The sequence below is a fragment of the Pezoporus occidentalis genome, unplaced genomic scaffold (assembly GCF_034315485.1).
Source record: "Pezoporus occidentalis ecotype Australia unplaced genomic scaffold, CSIRO_AGI_Poc_V1 ctg2, whole genome shotgun sequence".
Taxonomy (NCBI): Eukaryota; Metazoa; Chordata; class Aves; order Psittaciformes; family Psittacidae; genus Pezoporus; species Pezoporus occidentalis.
In genome coordinates this window covers 1,601,029-1,615,984 of record NW_026913855.1, presented here as the reverse complement: position 1 = coordinate 1,615,984, position 14,956 = coordinate 1,601,029, and the positions used below count along the sequence as shown (strand labels likewise).

General features: G+C 40.3%; 1 protein-coding gene across 2 annotated transcripts in view; it reads left to right on the top strand.

The window, feature by feature from the left end:
• CDH18 (cadherin 18) overlaps nucleotides 1-14,956 on the top strand; it is a 255,786-nt gene that overhangs the window by 208,621 nt on the left and 32,209 nt on the right. The gene's annotated exons all lie outside the window — the stretch shown is intronic.

The following is a 14,956-nucleotide window of genomic DNA, read 5'->3' as shown; positions in this document are numbered from 1 at the left end:
CTAAGTGCCTGTAGCTTTAATACTATAATTCTGATCAGCTAATGCAGTCAGATAGATTAGCCATCATGGTCATTTGGGAGTAGGAAGGGCAAGTGTAGATTTGACTGGTTCCTCCATAATTCAACCGCATGTGGCCCCTTAGAGTTTTGTCTAGAAAAGAGCAAGACAACCATGGTAAAATGGAAGCAGCAACAGTTTGTACAGAGGCTGGGAAAGCCAGAAATAGATTTTCTGGGTGAAACAGGCAATAATTTGGAGACAGAGGGGTTGGAAAAAGAATATTTCCACATGTTTTACTTTCTGTATTGGCCTTTTTCCAATCAGGAATTTGTAACCAGTGATTGAAGCCAGAATATTAAATGCCGTATTATTAAATAATTGAGGAGGAAACAGTCCTTACATTTGCCCATCCTATTTTTATTCCCCGTTGAAATTTGTTTTTGCATTGTTCCTTCTATCTCTCTCTGTTTCAATGGGGAAAAAAGTGCTAGGAAAACATCAAATCACAAAGCTCTGAAACAAGCAAGTCCTCAAGTTACACATTGCAGGGGTTCAGCAGGGGCAATACTAGCTCAGATATGCTGGATATATTGTTATATTATGACTGGGTCCACTCTTGAGCCAGGCTTTATCCATATCGATGGAACTCACAGTGAACATTTTTTGAAGACGCTGATACTCCAAGGCCTGGATTAACACATTGGTGCATGGGACTGAGGAGGGACACCAAGCTGGGTTTGCATGCCCTCAAGTTTTCCTTAAGCCTTATCCTGTGATAGGATAAAGGATGCTCTAGGAATGGGCACATTTTAACACCCCTCCCCTCACCTCACTTCGCACACAAGCATTTACACAGTGCAGAAAAAGGCTTTGTGTTGTTTCAAGATTTGGCTGGCTGCATCTTGGGATTCTATGGGTTGGAAGCAATGCATGACCTACAAAGTAGGCCAGGCCAGCCAGGCAGAGCTGCTGCTCAACTAGAGGTGGGGTCCAGCCCCATGTTCCACTCATAGTGGTGAGCAAAGAAGCAACTTAAAGAAAGCTGTTTCTACCAATCAGAAGCATGCACATAGTGCACAGCTCCATCCGTGCTGGTTTGCAAGAAATGCCTACACTTTTCATCTGAAACCCTGACGAGTCTGAGGGTAATGAGACCATGTCTCTCTTAATTTCCACACAATTCCTATTTAGTTCAAAATAAAAAATGGTTGTTACAATGTCCTGGGTTCAGCAGTAGCAGTCATTTTTCCCCTTCTTGGTAGCTGGTGCAGTGCAATGTTTTGACTTTCACACAGATTCCCCAGTCAGGTAACTCAACTTCAAAATAAAAAAACTCCCACGGGTTGAGATAAGAACAGTTTAGTAACTAAGGTATAACACAAATCACTACTGCTACCACCAATGATAATAATGATAAAGGAAATAACAAGGGAAGAGAATACATCATCTCACCACCAGCCGACCGATGCCCGACTTACCTCCTCCAACCCTGCCGTCCCCCAGCCCTTCCGGCTAACTCCCAGTTACATCCTGGGCATGATGTGCTGTGGTATGGAATACTTCTTTGGTCAGTTTGGGTCAGGTGTCCTGTCTCTGCTTCCTCCCGGCTTCCCCTCCTCCCTGGCAGAGCATGAGGCTCACAAAGTCCTTGGCCCAAACCAAAACATCGCTTGTTATCAGCTCTGTTCCCGAGCTGAAAGTCAAAACATTGCACTGCACCAGCTACCAAGAAGGGGAAAAATGACTGCTACTGCTGAACCCAGGACATACAAAAATAAACCCAAGAAGATTCAATGTGACTTTCTTGGGAAGCATAGATTACAGGCACCAGGGAAGATAGCTATAGGTAGGACCTTCACAGCTGACCAGTGTTGAGCAATGGAATAATGGTTCCTCAGCAAAATGACTCAGAAACATCTCCAAATGCCATGAGTCTTCAGTGCAAGCTATGGAGCAGCAATTTGCTTAAGAGTTTTTATTAATCCACTTGTGCATCCTTTCCACTTTATGAGGGTGCTCATTGCTGTGTGTGAGATTGATAAAAGCATTAGGCACACACAGTTGCAACCACATCACTTCTTTGCTGTCCAGGTGCTAAAAGAGGTACAGTGCTGTGATTTGTTCACTGCTCAATTAAGTAACAATTTATTTTGGTGGCAGGAACAATTCTTATAACCAGAAACATGGTTAGAGGAGCAGTTTACAGTAATTAACAAAGCCAAAGGGAAATCTTTTTTTTAAAGTTATTTGAGCTAAACCCCCAAATGAGCCGGCAGTGTGCGCTTTCAGCCCAGAAAGCCAAGCGTATCCTGGGCTGCATCAAAAGGAGCGTGACCAGCAGGTCAAAGGAGGTGATCCTGCCCCTCTACTCTGCTCTTTTGAGACCTCACTTGGAGTATTGTGTGCAGTTCTGGTGTCCTCCACATAAAAAGGACATGGAACTGTTGGAACAAGTCCAGAGAAGGGCCACGAGGATGATCAGGGGACTGGAGCACCTCCTGTATGAAGACAGGCTGAGGAAGTTGGGGCTGTTCAGCCTGGAGAAGAGAAGGCTGCGTGGAAACCTCATAGCAGCCTTCCAGTATCTGAAGGGGGTCTATAGGGATGCTGGGGATGGACTCTTCATTAGGGACTGTAGTGACAGGACAAGGGGTAAGGGGTTAAAACTTAAACAGGGGAAGTTTAGATTGGATATAAGGAAGAAGTTCTTTAGTGTAAGGGTGGTGAGGCACTGGAATAGGTTGCTGTCATGGTTTAAACCCAGTCAGGTAACTCGTTCACTCACTCCCCCCCTTCTTTCCCTCCCCCTACTCCCGGAGGGATGGAGAGGAGAATCAAAAAGAATGCAACTCCCACGGGTTGAGATAAAAACAGTTTAGTAACTAAGATATAACACAAATCACTACTGCTACTACCATTAATAACAATGATAAAGGAAATAACAAGAGAAGAGAATACATCACCTCACCACCAACCAACCGATAACTCGGCCCCCCAGCCCGACCAAGCACCGACCCATACCTCCTCCAACCCTGCAGTCCCCCAGCCCTTCCGGCTAACTCCCAGTTACATCCTGGGCATGACGTGCTGTGGTATGGAATACCTCTTTGGTCAGTTTGGGTCAGGTGTCCTGTCTCTGCTTCTTCCCGGCTTCCCCTCCTCCCTGGCAGAGCATGAGGCTCACAAAGTCCTTGGCCAAACTAAAACATCCTTGTTATCAGCTCTGTTCCCAAGCCGAAAGTCAAAACACTGCACTGCACCATCTACCAAGAAGGAGAAACATGACTGCTACTGCTGAACCCAGGACAGTTGCCCAGGGAGGTTGTGAATGCTCCATCCCTGGCAGTGTTCAAGGCTAGGTTGGATGAGGCCTTGGGTGATATGATTTAGCATAAGGGGGGTTGGAACTAGGTGATCTTAAGGTCCTTTCCAACCCTAACAATTCTATGATTCTATAAATAAATAACAAGCCCTATTGTTATCAGTAGAAACAAAGCTGAAGGGGCTTTTTTGTCATTTCCTCACTGTATTTTCATCACAGTGATTTCACCTTGCTTCTGAGCTTAGAAGTCCTCCAAGGACACTGACTTTGAGCCAGTAGTTGTATTATTGTTCTACTTTTTCAAAACTAGAACTTCTGTTTTGCCAACAACGCAAAAAAGAACTTCTGTAATAACAAATGTAGCTATTAGAGGAATGTTTTATTCAGACATTATCTGTTTGGCAACTTGGGGTGGTTTAAAGGATTTTTCTTTTTAATTTGATATTTCTTCTTCAAAATGATAGAAGCGCATTTTCAGGTAAATTAAAAATGCCTTTGACACATTACATCCGTCTCTCCAACTTGGAGAACATGGATTTGACAGATGGACCACTTGTTAGACTCGTAATTGGCTAGATGGTCTCATTCAGAGAGTTGTGGTCAACAGCTCAATGTCCAAGTGGAGACCAGTGATAAGTGGTGTTCCTCAGGCATTGGCACTGGGGCCATTACTGTTCAATATCCTTGTCTGAAACACAGACAGTGGGATTGATTGCAACCTTTGCAAGTTTACTAGTGACACCAAGCTGTGTGGATGCCATCCAGAGGGACCTGGTCAGGCTTGAGAGGTAGACCACTGCAAACCTCATAAAGGTCATTAAGGCCAAGTGCAAGGTCCTTGCATCGGGGCAATCCCAAGCACAGCTATAGGTTGGGCAGAGAATGGATTGAGGGCAGCCCTGTGAAGAAGTACTTGGGGGTGTTGCTTCTCATCATCATGAGCAGTCAATGTGCGCTTGCAGCCCAGAAAACCAGCCACATCCTGGGCTGCATCAAAAGAAGCATATCCAACAGGTCAAGGGAGGTGATTCTCCCCCTCTACTGCACCCTGGTGAGACCCCACCTGCAATACTGTGCTCTGCTCTGGGGCCAGCAACACAAGAAGGATGTGGACCTGCTCAAGCAAGTCCAGAGGAGGGACCCAAAGATGATCCAAGGGCTGGAGTACCTTTCCTATGAAGACAGGCTGAAAGTTTGAGTTGTTTAGTCTCAAGAAGAGAAGGCTCTAGGGAGACCTTATAGAAGCCTTCCAGTACCTAGAGGGGGCCTACAAGAAAGATGGCGAGGGACTTTTAATAAGGGCACATAGTGATAGGACAAGGGGGAATGGCTTTAAGCAGAAAAAGGGTAGATTTAGATTAGATATTAGGAAGAAATCCTTCATTATGAGGATTGTGAGACACTGGCACAGATTGCCCAAAGAAGCTGTGGATGCCCCATCCCTGACAGTGTTCAGGTCCAGGTTGGATGAGGCTTTGAGCAACCTGGCCTAGTGGAAGGTATCCCTGCCTGTGGTAGGGGGCTTGGAACTAGATGATCTTTAAGGTCCCTTCAGACAGTAAGCAGTCTAGAATTCTATGATTCTATGCTACGTTTTGGAATTAAATATTATTTTATTGAAATATGAAAAGCAAACAATCGTAGAAAGCATAAAAAAGATTAGAACTCCATCGTGTAGTAATTTTAAAGATATAGATTTCTTGAGTGTTTTGAATACACCTATTTACTTAAAAAAATGTGTTCTAATTCAATAGAAATCACCCTGAATTATAATTAATTCACAGAGATCAATGCCTTGTTGTAATATTTATGAGAAACTAATCTCTTTTCATTGCATTATGTCAAGTAGCCTGCTTCCATGCCAAAATCTTTGGTTGCTTGAAAATATCAGGCTTAAATCATGCCTTATAATACTATCCGGTGCAGAAATAGCTCTTGAAAGTTTCCCATTCAGTATGAAAGAAATCAGAGTATTCAATGACCTAACTACACTTTTATTTTAATATATTACTCATTTTGAATCCCTCCATACTTACTTAAGAATTACCTTTTTTTTCTTTCTGAACCCATATACAAAAGACTTTTGATTAGAAAGGGGTGAAAACACCTTTTAATTGGCAAGTTGCATATGTGTACTGGAAGCAGGCCGAGGCTGAAACCCTGCCATCTTCCTGTAGGTGATTCTTGGGTGGTGAGTTTGGGTAGCCACAATGCATACTCCCAGTGATAACTTGGAGCCCCTAGACTGCATCTTGAGTGGTTTCCAGAAAAATAATGTTGCTGCTGTTCCCCAAGCCTCCTTCCTACAGGTGATTCAGAAAAGAGCAAAGGCATAGTTTTAAGACCATGATACTTTCTGAAACTGATATAATAGTGAAAATAGTTGCATAACATGGGCAAGTTCCCTCATACTAATCTGATCCCAGTTTGATACTGATTTGAGCAAGGAACTGAAAGTCTGTGTTAATATTATACCTTGGTAAGAGTAATATTTGAGAAATAAGTCATGCTATTATAAAAATTCTCCAACAGCAGCTTGCTCCTTTTGCTGCTCCTGCTGTCTTCATCATGCAGTGGTACAGAAGGCAAATCACTGTTTTGAGCACTACTAATATGGCCTCTGTCCCCTCTGGTCATTCATTAGTCCCACTTATGACATTTGACTTAGGTTGTTTGCATTTCTGTGCAGGAATGGACTCAGCTATTTAACAGAAGACTTCTGGCAAATATGAGTACTGATCAGCAGTCTGTGTGTGATTGTAGTCTCAAATAAGGAATAAAGCACATTCCCTTTTCAGAATGATGTCTAGCATGGCTGGGTTAAAAATAACCTTATGTTTTGTTTGATCTGTGGAAGGTTGCTTAGGTTTTATTATATTAATATATTTGAATTTGAGCAATTTTTGTACTGAACCCTAATCAGTTTGTAATCTACCTTACTGTAATAAACTTTATTAAATGGGCTTGAAATTGATTAGCTATAGGAAACTGATGTAGTCTTAGTGCCTTCCCGATGTCACTAGAAAATGGACTTTCTTGACTGTGCTCCAGACACTACTAAAAAGTAGTAGAGCTAAAAAGGCAGGAAAACACAGAATAAATAAATATGAAACATGAAGGTGCACATGGTTGTCTTTTTTAGAAAATAATTGGTTTTCTTCCAGGAAAGGTAGAACAAGCAAACCAATAACAAAACTAGAAACACAATAGCCAAAAACCATGGAAAGACAAAAAAAAAAAGCTGGGCTGTTTTTTTTTTTTGTTTGTTTGTTTGTATGTTTTTGTGAATATCAGATTAAATTTTTGCTAAATTGGTAAAGAATATAAGTATAATCTCAGCCCTTATTCTGGCTTCTCACTTTTCTAGCAGTTTTACAGTATTGCCTTTTAATGGATGATGTATCATAATGATTCTGACACATTAATACATTAACAAGTACTAAAATGTGCTTTCCAACACAATACTTGTTATCCAGAAACTATAATGAATTCAAAGTTGCCTTACCCTAGTTTGATTTAAATTGACATCCTTCTCTTCCTTTCTTTCAGATACAGTATTGGAAAATTAATGAATGACAAGTATATTCTGATTGTAATAATTACTGTAGTGTAGGAAATTGTTCTTCAATTTCTGCATCAGGCAGAGAAACTTATTTTAACTTTTGCTGCATAGGTAGTTACAGACATACATAAGTTTAATACTTCCCGGCATGAGCTTTTAGAAAAGCATGTTAATTTTCAGTAAATGGTATTTTAAGGAGTTTGCTCATAAGCAGATGAAAGAACATGCCCATGGAGTTCCATGTATTCTTATTATTATTTCTGAGAACCTTAAAGACATTAAGTGTTGTGAAGGATTCTGGGTGTAGACTATATTTCTGATATAAAGTTTATATTTACTGGGAGTGGAATAAAACCTGAAGTTTTGATTCAAACTCAGTCACTCAAATTTGGTCACATAGTGTCAGCATATTCAATGAAGGGGGGTATAGGAGAGAGCTGTGTGATGGAATTGGGGTAGGTGAAAAAGAAAATCTTTTTTTTTCCTCTGTCCTCTAAGCTCAGTATCACTTTATGTGCAGCTCCCTGCCACTGTCAGTAAGGAGAGAGCATAAGATTGATCCCCTGCTGGAAAATATAAAAGCCTGTTCACCTAGTTGTATTTGTTTGTCTTACTTGCTCTTTAAGCGTCATATAAGTGGAACAAGGTCAGTTTGTTTTCTGCTATCCCGTGCACAGGATGCACTGTTAGCTGTACTTAGAGCAGCATCCTGAGATCAGTGCCATCATGTAGAGTGACCGTCCCTCTTTCACATGCTTGATAGAGGAACACCCTTTTCCAGATCCTGCCAACCCTGTGCTTGTAGAGACAAAAGAAGACATCTGTTCTCCACTCCAAAGTATGACACTGTCATACCCTGTGATGAACACTTACAGAGAAACAGTAATATCTTTCCAGGGTATGTGAATGGCTCACAGTTAGATAGCAGAGAGGTTCTGTGTTGTTCTCCATCTCACCTCCTTCATTCATTTGCTCTTTGTATTCCTTCAATATTACTATTCTCTAAGATTATCAGTAAATCAAAACAGAAAAAGAATAGCCTGTTTTGAATAGGAATTCAAAAAGGGGATTTTTTGTCCAATTTCTTCTCCAATTCTTTGTCTTCACAGGAAGGAACCATTTTAAACCATTTTTTTGTTTTGTTCTGTTTTGTTTTGTAATGTTGAGGTGGGAGATCTGTTGCAGACTTTTTCCCTGCAGCCTCAAATTATTTTTGATTCTTGTCAAGCTACGTGTCCCAAGCCTCCCACTAACAAAAATGTCCACCTCTTTGTGCAGGAGCTGGTAAGCTGTTCTGACAGTTGTTCAGACTAGGAAGCAGCCAGCTCAGGAGGGTGGTCAAAATCTCACAGCAACCAGAACCACCTCCACACCTCACTTTGAGCTGTGAGAGAAAACACTGACAGATCATCTTTACATGGTGACTCTAAGAGCCTGGCATTTTATGCCAGGACATCATCTCTATGTTTCTATAAATTCCACTGACTTCAGAATGCCTCTGATATTTAAAATTCTTTAAAGGTTTTAGAGTCAGCCTTCATATTCGAACATCTCTGTTGTGTGTTCTTTTGATAAGTCCATTCAACTCCAATAAATAAGCATAAATCTATGAATCTAGATTTAATTTGGTTTGATCTTCAGCATGAGGAGAAAAAAAAAGATAATACAGTAAGTAGAATACCATAATGTCCTGGGTTCAGCAGTAGCAGTCATGTTTCTCCTCCTTGGTAGCTGGTGCAGTGCAGTGTTTTGACTTTCGGCTCGGGAACAGAGCTGATAACAAGGATATTTTGGTTTGGCCAAGGACTTTGTGAGCCTCACGCTCTGCCAGGGAGGAGGGGAAGCCGGGAGGAAGCAGAGACAGGACACCTGACCCAAACTGACCAAAGAGGTATTCCATACCACAGCACGTCATGCCCAGGATGTAACTGGGAGTTAGCCGGAAGGGCTGGGAGTCTGCAGGGTTGGAGGAGGTATGGGTCGGTGCTTGGTTGGGCTGAGGGGGGCAAGTTATCGGTCGGCTGGTGGTGAGGTGATGTATTCTCTTCCCTTGTTATTTCCTTTATCATTATTATTATCGGTGGTAGCAGTAGTGATTTGTGTTATACCTTAGTTACTAAACTGTTCTTATCTCAACCCGTGGGAGTTGCATTCTTTTCGATTCTCCTCTCCGTCCCTCTGGGAGCAGGGGGAGGGAAAGAAGGTGGGGAGTGAGTGAACGAGTTACCTGACTGGGTTTAAACCACAACACATTCTTTAGATGGTAAACTCTTTAGGAACAAAAAGTGATTCTCATGTAACACTGCACTTTATTTCTTAGCAGAACTGGAATCTGAATGTGAATCTCTGAGTAAAAAGCGACTTCAGTATGACAATTTTGCCATCAACACATCAACTTGAAATGAATTTGTGCAATTGTAAACCTCTGAAGAGATTCACAAAGTCAGGAAAAGAAGACAAACCTTTATCTTGCTTTGACTTCTGAGTTATGCCTCTGAGAGTGTGGGCTGTACTCAGCCTACATTTACTGGCAGAATTAGCTAGAAAAGATGATCAGGTACTTAACACATGCAGACAGAAATTGTCAGCTAAAAAAGATGGGTGTAAAGAAATGGCTCATTTCCTTCAAATGAACAGCATTCCCATTTTCCAGTGCCCAAGGTGAATAGTGTGCTAGCAGTGCATAGGGGATGAGAATGAGAGCAGCAGGAGAAAGCCAATTTTTGCATGAAATGCAAACTGGTAGTGGCTGCCTCTTAGAGGCTTTGTTGGGAGTGAGCAAGTTAAGTGCTTGCAACTCCCCCATGCCTCCCAAGATCTTCCACCTCACATTTCCAGGACAAGGGGAGGGAAGGCTGCCACTTCTGCTGAGCTGAGATTTTGATATGAGAGGTGAGTCAGAAGTCCCATATGGGAGAAAGGTCCTGCTGATTAGGCGATGGATATCAGCTGGCAGCCAGCACCAGAGCTAACTCGGTGTCAAAACAAGTTCCTGCAAACTGAAAGGAGCAGTATTTTTCTTAAAGTTATGTGATGCCTGTATGAAAAAAGAAAGCAGAAGAATGGTAAACGGAGAGATTACCTTCTCCGAGATCTCTTCAAATGTATTTCATTTTCACAACTGTAAAGCACAATTGAAGGCAGTACTTCTCAGTAGTAATCTTCTGCTGAAAAGCTCTAGAACATCTAGTGTCTCCTTAATCTACCAGATATGCTGCAGGAAGAAAATTGGTTACCTGCTGTTACCTGCTGTATTGGCAGCCAGCTTCTGACTCACTTCACAATTGCTTTTATTTTTCCTGGAGAATTTATTTGAACTATGGGGAAATAGATTGGCCCTGGAAGGGAGGTAGTGTAGTGCATGGCAGTCAGGGCAACAGAACATCTCCCTGCTGCCTAATTTAGCTTCAAGGGCATGCTTCTGGTTCCCAGGCTCATGAGGAGTGCTTCTGTCAGGAGGTAAAGAGAAGATAAAAGGCATGTACCAGAGCTGTGTCCCACCATGGGCCATTTCCTGTTGCTCTCTAGCTGGCCAAACACAGAGAGTTACAGCTGATCAGTTCTCTCAGTATTCATTCTCATATTGTTCCTCCCTCACGCTGTGCAGCTGTTGCTTATGCTTCTTATTCTGATTCATTTTTTAAAAGGAAAAAAATAAATCTCTCTATATCGAGTTCTAAGCATCTCTTTCTGAGAAAGTTTCTTTGCTTAAACTTTTAACTAAACAGATTTCCTTTTAATAGTATTTGATTTCTGGTTGAAATTCTAGTCTTTAGATGGTATATTCTGGTCTTTAGGTGGTATATTTGGTTTGACAGAGGATCTATCCTCTTCCTGTGGCCTTTTAAAAGTGCTTCTTTAAACCAATTCCACTTATTGGAGAATTGGCTATTTACCTATATCTCAGTACAAAATCCCAAGAACTATTGTGACATCTAGCTGGGGCTTTGGAAGTTCATTAGCAATAGCAGGTTTGTAGCCAGGGTTGAAATATGTAATCGAGTTCTTGTCTGCAGTTGGTAAATAAGGTAATTAATAAAAATAGGATAATGAAAGGACAAGCTAAAGACTTGCTTAAAGACCAAAAAAAGGAGACTAAAAGACTAGTTAAAAACTCAAAACCATTTATAAACACAAAGAGCCAGGAGCTTTGGTTGTGGTTTAAGCCCAGCTGATAATTCAGAACCTTGCAGCGACTCACTCAGTCCCCCTGCTTTTCAGCCATCCTGCTCCCAGAGGGATGAAGAGGAGAATCAAAAGACTGTAAACCCTTTAGTTGGAATAAGGACACATGGATGGAAGCTGGGAATGCCCTTCTGTTCGGTGTCTCGGCCTAATAAAAACATGGCACATGTCGCATTACCCAGTGTTAACAGGACTGGTTGATATTTAATTTCCTTCAGAGTCTCTTCACATAGTATGACTAATAGGTTTTCTATATTCATGATCCTTTTTAATGTACTTTCTTTAAGATTGTTTTTTTCTTGCTGGTTTGGATGTAAAAAGTTTATGGAGAGCTGTTTATCCAGGCATGTCTTGTTATTAAGTCTCTTTATTAACATGTGCGATGCAACACAGATGTGCTGATATAAGTATTAAAAGTATGCCAATTCACACAGCATTGTCATGACTAAATGTCTGCAAACCAACATCTGCAATAAATATTATAAATTCATTTTTAGATTAATGCATTCTAAGAAAGAAGAAGCAGTCAACTGAATTAAGGTGAAAATTCATTTTTGAAGTAATTCTTTGAAATTCAGAACTTGCAGTAATGCTTTTTACAGTCTAGAAAAAGCATTGCAAGGCAGCTCAGTAGAATTGGAAGGAGGGGTAGGAGGGGAAGGGTATGACTCTGTTGCCACTATTTGCTAGCTGAAAGTAATTTTCTTACTAGATGAAATAAATTCTGAAGCCTAAGTAAAGCATCATTAGCTGTGGAGTATGCTGTATTCATGGATATACCTGGTCTCTATTTTCAATGTGTAGATAAATCAATCAGTGGCTAATATTTATAAAGTTCTAAGATATTTACCAGTTTGTAAATACAATTAAACTTGTTCTAAATGCCCTCTTACATGTGACAAAATGAGTGGCTATACTAAGGGAGTTTCTTGTACAAAATATTTTTAGATCACTTGGAGCAGTGCTTTAGACTAACATTCCCACTTCTTCTGCTGTGGGGGAGTATCTTCTGTAACTTGTTTTGCTGAGATATTCATGAAGGTTGGGAACCACCTTCCCAGCCTTCCGAGCAGCTCAAATGGCTGCCTTAGTTAGAATACAAAAAGGAATTTTAAGGAAGAACCGAGAGTAATGGAGGAGAACTGAACACCATAATCATGAGAAAGAATAAGGAAGGGCTGCTCTTCTATTTATTTATGATCAAGAAAAATTCTGTCAAGATGCAGCTGTTACAGTATGTCTGTAACTGTATGCAAAAGTTAGCACACAAAGGGGAAGTGCTGCTGTGGATAAATTAGAAACATTTTTCATTATTCTACTATCAGTAGAAGCAAAAGTGTTAGTACAATAAGTTACCTCAGGATCTCTGTATTTCCATGAATAATACAGAAAATACAATTGAAAGTATTAATCCAATACTGAGTTCTTTAAACTGAGAGTTTTGTGCTTCTATAGAATACATATAAATAACTGATTTAGAAAAAGGTGTTCAGATTTAAAAAAAAAATAAATCCACCTTTTCCTATACATCTATGAAAATGAAGTGTTACATAGTCACAGTTTGTAACAGAATAAAAATTTGGTTTTTTTCTACACAAGCTTCATATTTGGGACAAATATTTGTCATTTTTAGTTCTGTACTTAATTCGGAGGGAGAGGTAATTATTTGTTATAAGTAAGTCACACACACACAAAAGCAGCTGAATATTCTTACTGCTTAATATTTTTTTCTCAATTAAGTCCAATTTAAAATCCTGTCTATTTTTAAGCTACTGTCTACAAATGCTACATAGCCCTCTTTTTATGGTTCTGAGGTCAGCACAATACTGATTCACATAGTAGTCACTGTGCCTGATGTTGATAATGAGTAAACAATGTCCACAGTAATAAATGTTTGCAGGGAAAAGACTTACGTTATAAATTGGTTTGGATTTGCAGCGCAAAATCCATAAGAATATATAAGGTCAGTGAAACTTTTTTTTTTGTTGTTAGCAAAGAATTCTTATCATTATCAGGAGACCCTAGAGTCCAGAAACACAAGGCTGCAGTAGGAGAGAAGGAATTAAATTTCGTCATTGCATACCTGACTGTAAGCTCTACCAGTAAAGGCTCACCAAGAAAACTGAGAGACAGTGATGCTTCCTATGCTTCCTCTGTTAGCATTACAGTTCATCATGTAAAAGATATTCATGTATAAGTGCACTGTCCATCTTACCCAACCAGCTACTGATTTATGTCTGCCTTAACAATAGTATTGTCAAGATGTTCTATTTGTATAGCTCAGATTTCCTATACTGCCAAGCATAACATATAAGACATGGGGAGAATTTCTCCACCTGGAGCATGTATGCTCTGTATGAAGTTCAAATCTCAATATAAATCTGTGGCAAGCTTTGTGGACTTTCAGAGATTAATATGGCTCTGTCTTCTAAGTTTTTGTAATTAGCAAAAGGTAAGGCTAGCTGTGTGCATAGCTTCTTGACTGATATCGGCACAGTCTTTCAAACCATTTCCATGACAGACACTTGGTAAACCTGAAAATCTGTGCTTCATGGAAGACTGAGATCTGCAGAGACACTGGAAAAATCAGTTCTGAAATTAAAAAGCAAATCCTGATTCCCAGATAAAGAGGCGTTGGTAACCTGGACCAATAAAATATTGCAAACAAGATAGTTGTGTTGTCCTTTGTTTTGTAACAGGTCCTCAGAGGATTCCAATATTCCTCAGAAACAATATGAATTTTCTTGGATAGCTGTAACATTAAGCCTGTCATGATTAGTGGCTCATGAATATTGGTCAAGACTTTGCTTTTAATTCATCACCAGAGCTTGCTGAGCACTGAGAAGCATACCAGCTTTTGGAAGTGCCTGTAAATGCCTGCTGTGATTTAGCCATTAGACAATTGGCATAGTTATTATTTTTTCTGGCAACATGACTGGTTTTGATGTTTTTTATCATCCAGTTTGGAACACACTGATTAGCTAATGTCCTCTGAGAAAAATATTTCTGCCTTACATTCTTAAAAAATGGTTGCCCCATACCCTAGGTAATCAAGATCTTCTTGCTTTCGGTATGGAAACAGCTTGATTTTGTTACTTTTTTGAAGCAACTTTCAGCTGCTGTATTGCACATCCAAAGTGTCTTTACTGAGCACTTCTGGTATGTTTTAGAATGAGGTATTCTCAGGTGTTGGTAGTTAATGGACCACATAGAAGTTTTGACTGTAGCTCAGCTGGGAGACAGTGAGTTAAATTCTAATTCCAGAGAAACATAGAATTGGTGGGAGCTGAGGTCTGCTGTCTCTCCAACAGCTCCCACAGTCATATGGGAGCTGTTTCACTCTTCGCAATGTCAAAAGGAAAGGCGGAGAGCAGGCAAGAGGGAAAGATTTTCTAGCCTAGTTTTGTCTGCTTTGATTTCTGAAGCCTGACCTACAATTCTTTAATTGCTGGAAGTACAGGAAGTGTGAAAAGAAGATCTTGAGTGCTACAAGCCAAAATATCATATTGTAAGGCAGATGTAAAATACTTTTTGCAGGTGGGAGATGTGGGTTCAGGTTCTCTCCAACAAGGAAGATTTAACTTAAGCCATCAGATCCTAGCTGGCTTTTCAACTGAGGAGTGTCCTATTTGACCAGTTAAGGTGAAGCAATCAAATTGGTGCCTCCTCTGGTGTTTTCTTTCTTTTCCTTTTTTGCATGGTATATCTTTATTATTCAATGAAATATTTGTTTGCTTGTTTGTTTCTTCTTTCCACAAATAGTTTAAATAAATAAATTGTGAGAGGAATAAACCCCAAGTTATTATTAATTTTTTTGAGCTTGTCAGCTTTTATGTGCACCACTCTTTTTATTGGCTGGCAATTACACTTGTGGTGATGTCGAAATA